General features: G+C 38.2%; 1 protein-coding gene across 1 annotated transcript in view; it reads right to left on the minus strand.

The window, feature by feature from the left end:
- Window positions 1-12,281, minus strand: part of PAWR (pro-apoptotic WT1 regulator) — a 100,926-nt gene that overhangs the window by 11,548 nt on the left and 77,097 nt on the right. The window lies entirely within an intron of this gene.

The following is a 12,281-nucleotide window of genomic DNA, read 5'->3' on the forward strand; positions in this document are numbered from 1 at the left end:
ATCAAGTTGTTTAGTCAGCAAGGATAAGGAAACTTTAATTTTCCCTTCATATTGTTGTTGTATTAATATAAAAACAAAAATCAACAAAATTTCCTTAGTTGTCCCTGTTTGTCTGATAGTAGAGCAATAGCAGAGTTGCTCTACTGTATCAGAGTATTGTTCCTAAGTGTATCAAGCTATGGGATGCAGAGATAGTACACGGTTTAGTTAAAATACATGCTTAAATGCAGCCAACCTTGGTTCAATCCCTGGCACCACACAATCCCCTGAGCAGTGTGAGGTGCAGCCGGAAAGGCCTGGATAAACCAGTACTGACCCCTAGGGGTCCACTCACTGAATTATCGAGATCCCCAAAAGGGGCCTCTAAGTCTCCTGAGCACTGCTTGGGAGATTTAAAAACAAATGTGTGTGTGTACAGATATATATAGTTAGAGAGTAAAACATAAACTACTTTTATTCACAATAGCTTCATCTACTGTTTCTAAGCAACTTCTTTGCCTTGTCATTAGCAAATAGCCTAATATTAGCAACCCAAAGTGAGCTTAAAAGAAACTCACAAAGCACTAACGACTACATACAAAATTATTTAAATTTTAAATTTATTTTATTACAGTTTAGGGACTGGAGCGATAGCACAGCCGGCAGGGCATTTGCCTTGCATGCAGCCGACCCGGGTTCGATTCGTCTGTACCTCTCAGAGAACCTGGCAAGCTACCGAGAGTATCCTTTCCGCATGGCAGAACCTGGCAAGCGACACATGGCGTATTCAATATGCAAAAAAACAGTAACACCATGTCTCACAATGGAGACGTTACTGGTGTCCGCTCGAGTAAATCGATAAACAACGGGATTACAGTGCGACAGTGCTATAGTTTAAGTAGTTACAATAATGGTAGAGTTTACATATGGAATTCTAAAGATGTGTCTGTCAGCTTTATAAAACGTTTTTTTTTAAAGAAAAGTAGTGCCACGGGGCTGGAACGATAGCACAGCGGGTAGGGCATTTGCCTTGCACACGGCCGACCCGGGTTCGAATCCCAGCATCCCATATGGTCCCATGAGCACTGCCAGGAGTAATTTCTGAGTGTAGAGCCAGGAGTAACCCCTGTGCATCGCCAGGTGTGACCCAACAAGCAAAAAAAAAAAAAAAAAAGAAAAAAAAAGAAAAAAAAAGAAAAGTAGTGCCAGGATTCGAACCCATCAGGCCTCATACATGTAGGGCAAGCTGCTCCACCTCTAAGCTTTACCCTGGTAAAACAGTCTTTCTTTAAACTAATGCAGTTATGATTGTAAGGTATGTGTATAATGCATATAAAAACGCTACTTAAAATTCTGATGGTTTTGCTTTTTGTATTACATCTCTGCAAATTACCCGTGTGCTTCTGACACTTATCCAATCAATTACGGCTAACAACTGACTGGACTACTGAGGAAACAGTAAAGCAGGTAAGGCTTCTGCCTTGTATGAGGCTCCCCCAGGTCCAATTCCTGTCACCAGGTTGGTTCCTAGAGCTCTGCCGGGAATGTCCCTCAGCACAGGGCCAACAGGAAGCTCTGAACGCCAGCCAGTGTGACCATAACCTACTCCTCGCTGCCGCCACCCACCCCACTCCAAAAACCCCTGAACTCAAAATAAGAGGGCTAATTCTTTCAACAAACTAGTACAAACTCCTGTGGTTCTCATCCATCCCTTTGAAATTACTTCTATCAACATCATTTGGCTTACCACTACTGTCACATAAGTATAAGCAGCTTATGTTTCATTATCAAAACAGCCTAGCAAAACTTGGATTATCAGAAATAAATCAGAGTTAAAAACAAAGAATGAACAACTTTGTAACTATGCATCTCACTGGATTAAAAAAAAAAGAATGTAAATTCTACTTCCTGTGTTTAGATAATATTAACAAAGCTGTAAGTTGAAAAGAATGAGATTTTGATCTTTGTTTTCTTCATATTTATTCTACTACCTTGTATTTTATTTGTTGAACAAAAATAATTCTGCTCGGGGCTGGAGCAATAGCACAGTGGGTAGGACGTTTGCCTCACACGAGGCTGACCTGGGTTCGTTCCCCGGCATCCCATATGGTCTCTCCAGCACTGCCAGGAATAATTCCTGAGTGCATGAACCAGGAGTAACCCCTGTGCATCGTCGGGTGTGACCCAAAAAGAAAAAAAAAGAAAAAGAAAAAGAAAAACTATTCTGCTCAAATTAATGCAAGATCTCAAAATCAAGTAACTCACCGTTTGCTACTGCATAGTCCTGCACCTACACTTGGTGGCAATGCACAGCTGTAGAGCTACAGCACCCCAGTCACACTCTTTAACAGTGATGCTAGAGTGCATCCTGGCCACAGTGCTCACCCCCGCCCCCGACCAGTTGCTACACTCCTTGTGAGCTATATATTTGGTTATGTGGCACATCTGGCTGCAGTATACCAGTGATTGAAGATCCTCTTGTAAAACCAGGGTTCACAAACAACAGAGCCATGAGGATCATGCTTGGTAAGTAAGGTGCAGGCAGAACTGGCACAGTCAAGTATCAAACACAGGTAAAACTATGAGTTTTACTCACTTATACTTACAGGGTGAAAATTTTTGCCACTGACTCATACCTGAGCCTTCAGTACAAGATCTTAAAAAAAGTTCTAAAGAAAATAAATCTAGGGTCAGAAATGAAACTTTGCATTTACTTACCTGCACGTGAGACCGAGTTCAATATTCAATATTCAGCAACACACACACACACACACACACACACACACACACACACACACACACGTACACACGCGCGCGCGCACATGCATGCAACCCAAGGAAAGAAGAAAATTATAGAAAAAGAAAACCTTAAATGTTATTCACTTCCTTTGGGGATACACCAGGCAGTGCCATGGAGAGAACATAAGCCTTAAACATGCAAAACACATACACTTGTTCTTTGCACTATCGCCCCAGCACCAAATTCCTACATTTTATTCAGTTCCTGCATATTTTAGGCTACAAATGGCTAACAAAAATATTACACATACAACAGAATACACACTGTTCTCAAGATCATACAAAACATTTACCAAAATAGGCCATATCTGTGGCATAAAGTTACTGAAAGAATAAAAATCAAACACTTTCTACCTGCAGAGCATAGAGAAATTAAACTAAAATTCATTAATAGAAAATCCCCCAAAACTGCTGAGACTAACTAATACATTTCTAAATATCATACTGGTCAAAGGAGAAATCAAGAGAAATTTTCAAATATTTTGAACTAGCCTCTGAATACCACCAGGGCAGCCCTGATGTTCTCGAGCATGGTATGGGAGGTATCTCCTCCAACCAACCAAAGAAAATTTAACTGAACATAAATAAACTTCCCAACATCACATATGTTCCCCCAGAGTAGCGCCAGGAGTAGTTCCTGAGTGCTGAGCCAGGAATAACCCCTGAGCACCCAGAAACTTTAAAAAAAAAAAAAACCACAGGAATCGAGCCCATGTTGGCCATGTGCAAGGTAAAAGCCCTACCTGCTGTACTAGTGCTTCAGTCTCCAAAGAAATGATTTTTTGTTTTTGTTTTTTTCTTGTTTGACTGCTTCATCCTTATAAAAATGTGCATTTCAATGATCTTTAGTTAAACTTGAAATCGAGTCCCTTGCAGTTCATATATTTATACTGTAAAATAACATTTAAAAGATATGCAAATATAATTAAATACAACTAATTATTGGTTTGAGTATACAAAATGGACTCATGTTGAGAGCCAAGCGAGCTACCGAGAGCATCTTCGCCCACACAGAGGAGCCTGGCAAGCTTCTCGTGGCGTATTCTACATGCCAAATACAGTAACAATAACAGGCCTCATTCCATTGACCCTGAAAGAGCCTCCAACTGTTGGGAAAGACGAGTAAGGAGAGGCTACTAAAATCTCAGGGCTGGGACAAATGGAGACATTATTGGCGCCTGTTTGAGTAAATCGATGAACAACGGGATGACAGTGATACAGTGAAATAAACTTAGAATCTGAGGGACTCAGCAAAAAAAAAAGTATTTAGGATAACAACACTTTCAACAACTACTTGAAAGAAGAAACTAAAACTCTACCTTTGGAAACTAGAAGAACAAATTAAATCTAATGTAAGCAGAATAAAGAAAATAATAAAAAAGTAGAGCAGATGGTACTGGAGTGAGAGTACAGTGGGCAGGGCTCTAGCCTGCACGCATGCAACCATAGGTCTGACCATGACACAACAAGCCACGGTCCCTTGAGACCTGCCAGGACCAATCCCGGAGTGCAGAGCCAGGATTAAGCCCTGAGCACTGCCAGGTATGGCCCAAAAACTGAAAGAAAAAATAAAAATTAGACTTGAATCAGCGAAACTGAAATCAGTAAACCAATAGAGAAAAATCAAACACAAAAATTGGTTGTGCTCACGAATCACTCCTGGTCAGACTCAGGGGACCAAAGCTGGTGCCAGAGATCAAACCTAGAACCAACCACGTGTAAGACAAGTACCTTACCTGGTGTACTATCTATTGGGATCAAGAGTGGGTTCTTCGAAAAGACTAACAAGTAGAATTCTAGCCAAGTTAACAGAGCAATAATAAGTTACCAATATCAAAAATAAAAGGGGGAACACATCACTAGATTCTCTGAACATTAACAACAAATAAAAATGGAGCCACCAAAGAACTGTAGCACTGTCCTCCCGTTGTTCATCGATTTGCTCGAGCGGGCACCAGTAAGATCTCCATTGTGAGACTTGCTGTTACTGGTTTTGGCATATCGAATATGCCACGAGTAGCTTGCCAGGCTCTGCCGTGCGAGTGAGATACTTTCGGTAGCTTGCTGGGCTCTCTGAGAGGGACAGAGGAATTGAACCCAGGTCAGCCGCGTGTAAGGCAAATGCTGTGCTATCGCTCCAGCCTGTATATCATGGTATCTTAATAAAAAAAAGTTTAAGTAATTTATTAAAGACTTTTTTGAAAGTGGGGATGGAGCAACAGTACAGGTAGGGAGTTTGCCTTGCACGCAGCTGACCCGTGTTCGACCCTCAGCATCCTATATGGTCCCCCAGCACCACCAGGAGTAATTCCTGAGTGCAGAGCCAGGAGTAACCCCTGAGCATCGCCAGCTGTGATCCCCCAAAAATAAATAAAATAAAAACCAAAACTTTTTTGAGATAAGCCAATTAAAAATAAAAAGATAAAAACAATTTTTTTTTCTCATCAGAATATACCCATTCAAAGGCTCTGATGTAATCTCAGAAAATGTGAAACTCAGATGAAATGAACAAATTCCTTGAAAGACAACCTGGATGTTTATAGCTGCCTAAATGTCTCTAAGCAGGTTAACATAAAAGGTTAACTGCATCATGACTAGACAAAACTCAACACAGAAAGAAATGAATTACAAAATGACTAAAAAGATGTGAAAGAGGGTCAGAGAAACATTACAGGGGTTAATGCACTTGCTTTGCATATGGCTGACCGGCCGGTACCGCATATGGTCCCCAAGCACTGCCAGAAGTGATCCCTGATTATTGCCTCCTCTGTGCCTTCCCCATCCAAAAGAGAGGCATAGGAACCTTAAACAGTATATCCCCTAGCTAAGTGAAAGAAGCTAATTCATGACATTCTAGAATGCTCATTTGTAAGAATGGCATCCTAATATTCTTCTATAATACATGGCTTCAATGAAACCCTCTGCTCACGGTTTCTTCCAATCCCTTAGTATTTCCCAGTCACATTTATAGTTCATCCTTCCCTTTACCTGTCCTTTATTAATCTGCATTACTCAGCCTTGACCTCAGACTTTGTTCTCTTTAGTTGTGTGAATTTCTGTCCCAAATGTCGTATATTCTGACAACTTCAGTTATCATATGCTGATGAACTCAAATCATTACTTTTATACCTGTATACCAACTTTCAAACATCTACTTTTATCTTAGAAACATCCTAAATTCAGTATGTTCAAAAGTAATGTGTGAGGGGCTGGAGTTAGCACAGTGGGTAGGGCATTTGCCTTGCATGTGGCCGACCCGGGTTTGATTCCCAGCATCCCGTATGGTCCCCTGAGCACTGCCAGGGGCAATTCCTAAGTGGAGAGCCAGGAGTGACCCCTGTGCATTGCCCGGTGTGACCCAAAAAGGCAAAAAAAAAAAAAAGAAAAAGTAATGTGTAAATTCCTTTACAATTAAAGGAATTTCAGTAGTCAGCACTGAAGACCATTTTTGCTAAACCAGAAATCTGAATGCTTGATGGTGTCTCAGACTGGTGTACTAACACTGGAAATATTCCGGATATAAATTTAATATGTCAGAAAATGACTGGATTGAGCAAGCTAAAAGAAAAAAATATAAGAGTCGTAAACAATGTTCAGGTTTCTATCCAATTATTTAGGTCAACCATGAGATTACTCGAAAAAAGAAACTACAGGGCTGATAACCACTGACAACCAAAAAATCTAGGTATCCCTTAATAATTTATTTGCAGATGTACACGCATTAAATGCATTTCTGAAAGTTTCACTCTGGGGTGGGTGGACTCAGAGGAAAACAAGCAGTGATGCTATCAGGGATATCAAGCAGTGCTAGGGACGGAACTCTGTGTTCCAGCCTCGTTATTACCTTTCCTACCCGAAGTTTCCCTTATTAATTAAAAAAGTCCTTCATACCGGGCTTGTCAATACATAGATTATACTACCATACAAATCCAAAACAAGGAATAATTATTACTCTAAGCCAACGCCTTATTCCCATTACATATTAAATTTATAAGGAATTATTACACATAAGTAATTGTGTTGCCTGATATTGCCTGATTTGTCTCTTTTTTTTTTTCTTTAACTTTTTTTGTTTTGGGGATACATGCAGCTATGCTCTGGACTTACTCCTGGCTCTGTATTCAGGGGCCACCCCGGTGGGCTCGGAGGACTGGAGGGGTTGGCAGGGATGGAACCCAGGTAAGCCGCATGCTCCGAGGCAAGTGCCCTCACGACTGTACTATCAGTCTGGTCCTGTCTCTCTACTCTAAAAACAGAATTGGCTTTGGCCTAATATGTGTCAGATAGAGTGAAAAATACCCAGAATAAAAGACTGTTTCAAGTCCCAAAGTTTTTAACACTCTACTTAAGAATATTAACCCAAATTTCCAATACAATTCCAAAAAAGAATTCCCCTCTACTCTTTACTACAAAAATATTACTAAAATATTCAGAAAAATACAAAAGGAAAATCATTATTATCAAAGATAAGCATAATTCTTTACTAAAAAAATTTTCTCTCTCTGGGAATTTTCATATTCTGTGCAAAGACTAGGAAGAAATTTACTGCAACCAAAAAAAAAAAACAGCTATTCTAAAACTTATCATGTGAACACATTTGGCAACATCATGACATTCAGCTAGAGGAATTTTTCCACTGAAAAAATGGTATTTTTAAACGACAATTAGAAGAAAGATAAAGCTCACAAATAAAAGTCTATTTTTAGAATAGATATCAAATATTTAGAATTTGATAAATCTTGACATTCTGGAATAACTGCAAAATGTTGGTTTCCATATTTTGAATGTTTCACTACCTTAGTTATTTTATGAAACTATACTGTAGCTAAAACAAACTAGCAATATTTGAGTACATGAAATACAGGACCACACATTATTTATTTTTTTTTAAAAAAAGCTTGTGTTAAAAAAGTCAAATTTCTAGTACCTTCTAGTTACTTGAAATTTTATTACACTAAATTTTGAATCAAGTATTTTATTATCCATATAATTATTCTATTACTAATATATCAGATTATATTAGTAATACATAATATATAACATACCATATATCTCATGTGCAATATGTAATTATAGCATTATGTATTACTATAAACATGCACTGTACAATACAAAGTATATTACATAATATATCACATTTTACCTATGTTTAATATATAGCATATTGCCTCTATTATGTTCACATAGTTCTGCTATGTATATAATATCTATCTTATATATTATATATATGACATAGAAAGCAATGTATTACTAGCTACTAATAAATTCCTAATATATATTACTGCTATTCATCTACTGTAGATAATCCAGAGTCGACACAGTAATACTGCTATGAGATAAAGTGTTACTAGCAAGATATTACAAGAGTTGTTTAACTCAAGTTATTCAACTTCACTGTGCTTCTCTTTCCTCATCTGTAAAATGGGGATAATAAAAGACCTACTATACATGTTTATAAAAAATCTGGTACACAAAAATGCATAAAATATCACTTTTTTGTAAGCATGTTATTTAAAAAATAGAAAAAGAAAACCCAAATCCACAAGGGAAAAATTCATACCACAAAATGTACCAGTATCTGAACATTTTTTAATACTAAGTATTTCATTGCAAACTGCTATATAAGAAATAACCTTGTTAACCAAAAACTGAAGAAGCTTTAGAGGTACATATGGAAGGCTGACCCAAGTATAAATTTATGTAGTACGGCAGGAAGGGCTTTAGGTAGTACTCAGAAAACCATATGCAGTAGTGAGATGCAACTGGGACTGGCTACACGCAAGGCAAAAACTTTACTGGTGCATTTTATTGCTCTGGCCCAGGCTGCAAATTTAACTCCTCTTTAAATATTTACTAGTTCATGAGAAGTTCCAAAACTTCACTTATCTACAAAAAGGAACAAAAATTAATTTATAAAACTTAATTAAAAAATAGCACTGCACTGTAACACTTAATTCAAAAAATAACTAACAGAAATTGATTTATCTACAAAAAGGAACAAACTTTCTGGGGCCCCAAAGGATTCCCATTTGGAGAGAATCTAGTCAGCAGGGGTCATACAGAACATTTTACAGAGAACTGCTTTAAATCTGCAGCTGCCTGGAAAAGCACGTGGCCAAGCAAGCAGCTACAGTGCTCTCTGCTTAGCAGCAAGACTAGAGGAACCACCAGCACACAAAGATGGGTGAACGCTCAGTGCTTGGTTAGCTCCTGGGACTGTTTGGAAGCAGGGGAACAGGGCTGACTGGCCCCAGGTACTTTCATGTGACGCTGAAAAGACTTGTTTTGATCTCCAACTTTCAAAGATTCATATTGTCTTCATTAGTCTGGAACCGTTTGTTACCTTTAAAGAATTTTGGGTCAAGCTAACAGCTCAGTGGGTTTAACTCATGTGTTGCATGCAGGAGCCCTGTAGTCAATCCCTGACACTGAAAGCGTCCACTGCAGAGGTCCATCAGAAGTGGCTTCTGAGCACTGAACCAGGAGCAACACCCAGGCTGCTGTATGACCCAAATGAGTATGTGTATGACTCAAATGAGCCAAAACAGAAGAGAAGTTAGTTTTTATACACACACACACACACACACACACACACACACACACGTATTTTTAGTTTGATCCTTGACAACAAATTAGGAAAGTTTCTTGAGACTCAGTGGTTCTCTAAACACATGGGCAATCAAACAAATACTACTGGTTCAAAAAACTGATTATACAGAAAGTCTGACATAAAACTACAAGATCATAAATACCTGCATCAAAATTATGTTTCTAATAAAGCTACTTTCCAAACTTAAACAGATTCTATTCAAATTCCTATGAAATAGCCTAAATATAAAAAAAAAACACTTGAAATCTCTATCTATTTTTAAAAAACAACGAGATCTGATATCATGTCAAGATAGAGTAACTTTTATTAATTTTTAGCTATTTACCTTAGGTTTTGAGACCACACTTAGGATGCTAAGAGCTTACTCGTGGCTCTGTGCTCAGGGGACCATACAGGGTGTGGGAATTGAACCAGTGTCCTCTCTCTCCCCACAAGGTAAGAGTGTCTTTTAGATATTACAGATATTTTTGGAGGTTCTGAGGATCAAAATCAGGCCTAAGACAAGCAAAGTATGAATCCTTACCTACCCTAGAGCCAAATCCGACCCAGTTAAGAGTATCTCTTTGAAAGTGATCCTTGGGACCAGAGAGATAATACAGCTTGCCCTGCATGTGGCCAACCTGGGTTTCATCTCCCACTCCCCCTGCACCACATATACACATATGAGTCCCCATTAGCACCAGCAGGTGCAATCCCAGAGTGCAGAATTAGGAATAAGGACTGAGCACACCTGGGAGTGGCCCAGAAATCACTAGGAGAGAAAGAGTGACCCTCTGCCTAGGAAAATGACTCAAGGGGCTGGAGTCTATGGTTTGCATGGAGAAGCCTCAGTTTCAAGCCCCTGTACTCCTGGTCCCCCTAGTACTGGGTTCTTGCCCCTGAGCATCAAGTGTGGCCCAAAAACGAAGAAGAGAAAGAAAAAGAGTGAACATTTGTCCTTTTTGTTGTTGTTTTTTTTTTGTTTGTTTGTTATGGTGCTATACCTGGACACAATACAGTGGCTCACACCTGAATATGGTTTTTAACACAAACTGCAGCATTGGCATCAATGTGTTAAAAAAAAAAAAGTACAATAGAGTACTTAAGAAATTCACTACTCAAGAAGTACATCCTTGTTATTTGTGAGAAAAAATGCTTAATTCATAATTTTACGATTACATAAACAATCAACCTTATGTAGTTGCTTTAACATCTAATGACCCTCTAAAGAATTCAGCTACATCTATTATGTGTAAATGTGTACAATATCTATCATGTTATTGTCTTACTGAAAACACATTCTAGCACGTGGTGCCAAATTTCTGCCTTTTAGCCCACTCCTCCTTTGTTCATGTTCAGCCAGTTCTACAGTTTGTTTGCATATTAAGGAACTGCCGATAGATAACATACCAGATTCGTCTCGACAAGACTGTTCATTTCAGACACAGTACCCATGGGTTATGCTTTTAAAAAAATTAATGTTCTTTTCTTTCTACTAGCACAGTGTTCAGCTACAAGTTGCACTGGCTCAGTGAACTGTGACTAGAAATTCGAACTTTATCTATATATTCTTAGAGTAGAAAACAGAACTAAACCTTCGAAAGATGTAAAGTAACACACCACAGGATATAGGATATACAAATCGAATAAGTAGGAGCACACTATAGTAATGAGAAAAATAATAAAGCTTTTAAAACAAAAAACAAACCGCAGGAAAACAATTTTTCCTTATTTAAGATTATGATATATAAATCTTAGTGAAACGTCATAAAATTATTCACTTTTTGGTATTGTAAGTAAACAATCTGAAAAATGCCAACAATAATTTAAAGTAATAAAGTTTATAACTTTAAAATTATTTAAAGTTTATTACTTTAAAGAAAACTAAATATGTACAATTAATTCTCAAACTTGTAAGGTTACTGAAATTTTGTTTATTTTGTTCTGTTTCTGTGGTTTCTGGCCCACAGCCTGTGACGGTCGTAGGCTCCCCATGACCGGGAGCAGTGGGGGTCATTCCCGGAGTAGCTATCTGGGGCCATGCAGTACTGGGATGAACTCAGGCCTCCCACAGGTCCAGCACTGAGCTCTCTCTAGCTTAAATTTCTGAAGTGTACCTTTATTCTTCAAATACAAACTTTTTTGAATTTAAGAAACGTGACCAAGTATTGAAACAAATCAAGTTCTTGATGGGCAATGATTTCTAGTAATAATAATAATAATTGTTATTAAATAATAATAATAATTATTATTATTCTCTACAGTTTGAACAATTCATGGTAAATAAAAATTACCAATCAATGTATAAATGTTACAGATTTAAAAGGAATCACCAGTTGGCGCCAGAGTGATGGTACAGTATGTAAGGCACTTGCCTTACATGTAGCCAACCCACGTTCAATTCCTAGCATCCCATATGGTCGAGCCCACTAGGACTGATTCCTGAGCTCAGACCCAAGAGCAAGCCCTGATGGGGGATGTGGTCCAAAAGCCAATTTAAAAAATCCATAATTTTATTATACCTAAATCAAAAAGACTTAGAAATAAAAATAAAAGCAATAGCAATAACACTAGAAATGGTTTCCGTTTGATTACTGAATGATCTTTTCTCTATCACTAACACATTATAGTGCAGGGTTGAAAAATAAAAACCAAATTTTCCATATAAATAGCATTAAAATTAAAGTTCCTCCTCCAAACCAGTGTTTTATTTTAGATGGAATAAGTAAAACTAAAGCCAAACATTTAAAACATTAATATACCAGATAAAAACAAACGTTTTATATTAACTGAGAGTATTTGCCTTGGACAGAGAGAGAGCTCAGTGAGCTGAATGCATGCTTTGCATTGGGGAAGGTTGGGTCTGATACCCTGGACCACATGATCTGAGCACAGGAGCTAGAGTAGTCCCAGC

This window comes from Sorex araneus, chromosome 10 (genome assembly GCF_027595985.1).
Source record: "Sorex araneus isolate mSorAra2 chromosome 10, mSorAra2.pri, whole genome shotgun sequence".
In the NCBI taxonomy this organism is placed as follows: domain Eukaryota; kingdom Metazoa; phylum Chordata; class Mammalia; order Eulipotyphla; family Soricidae; genus Sorex; species Sorex araneus.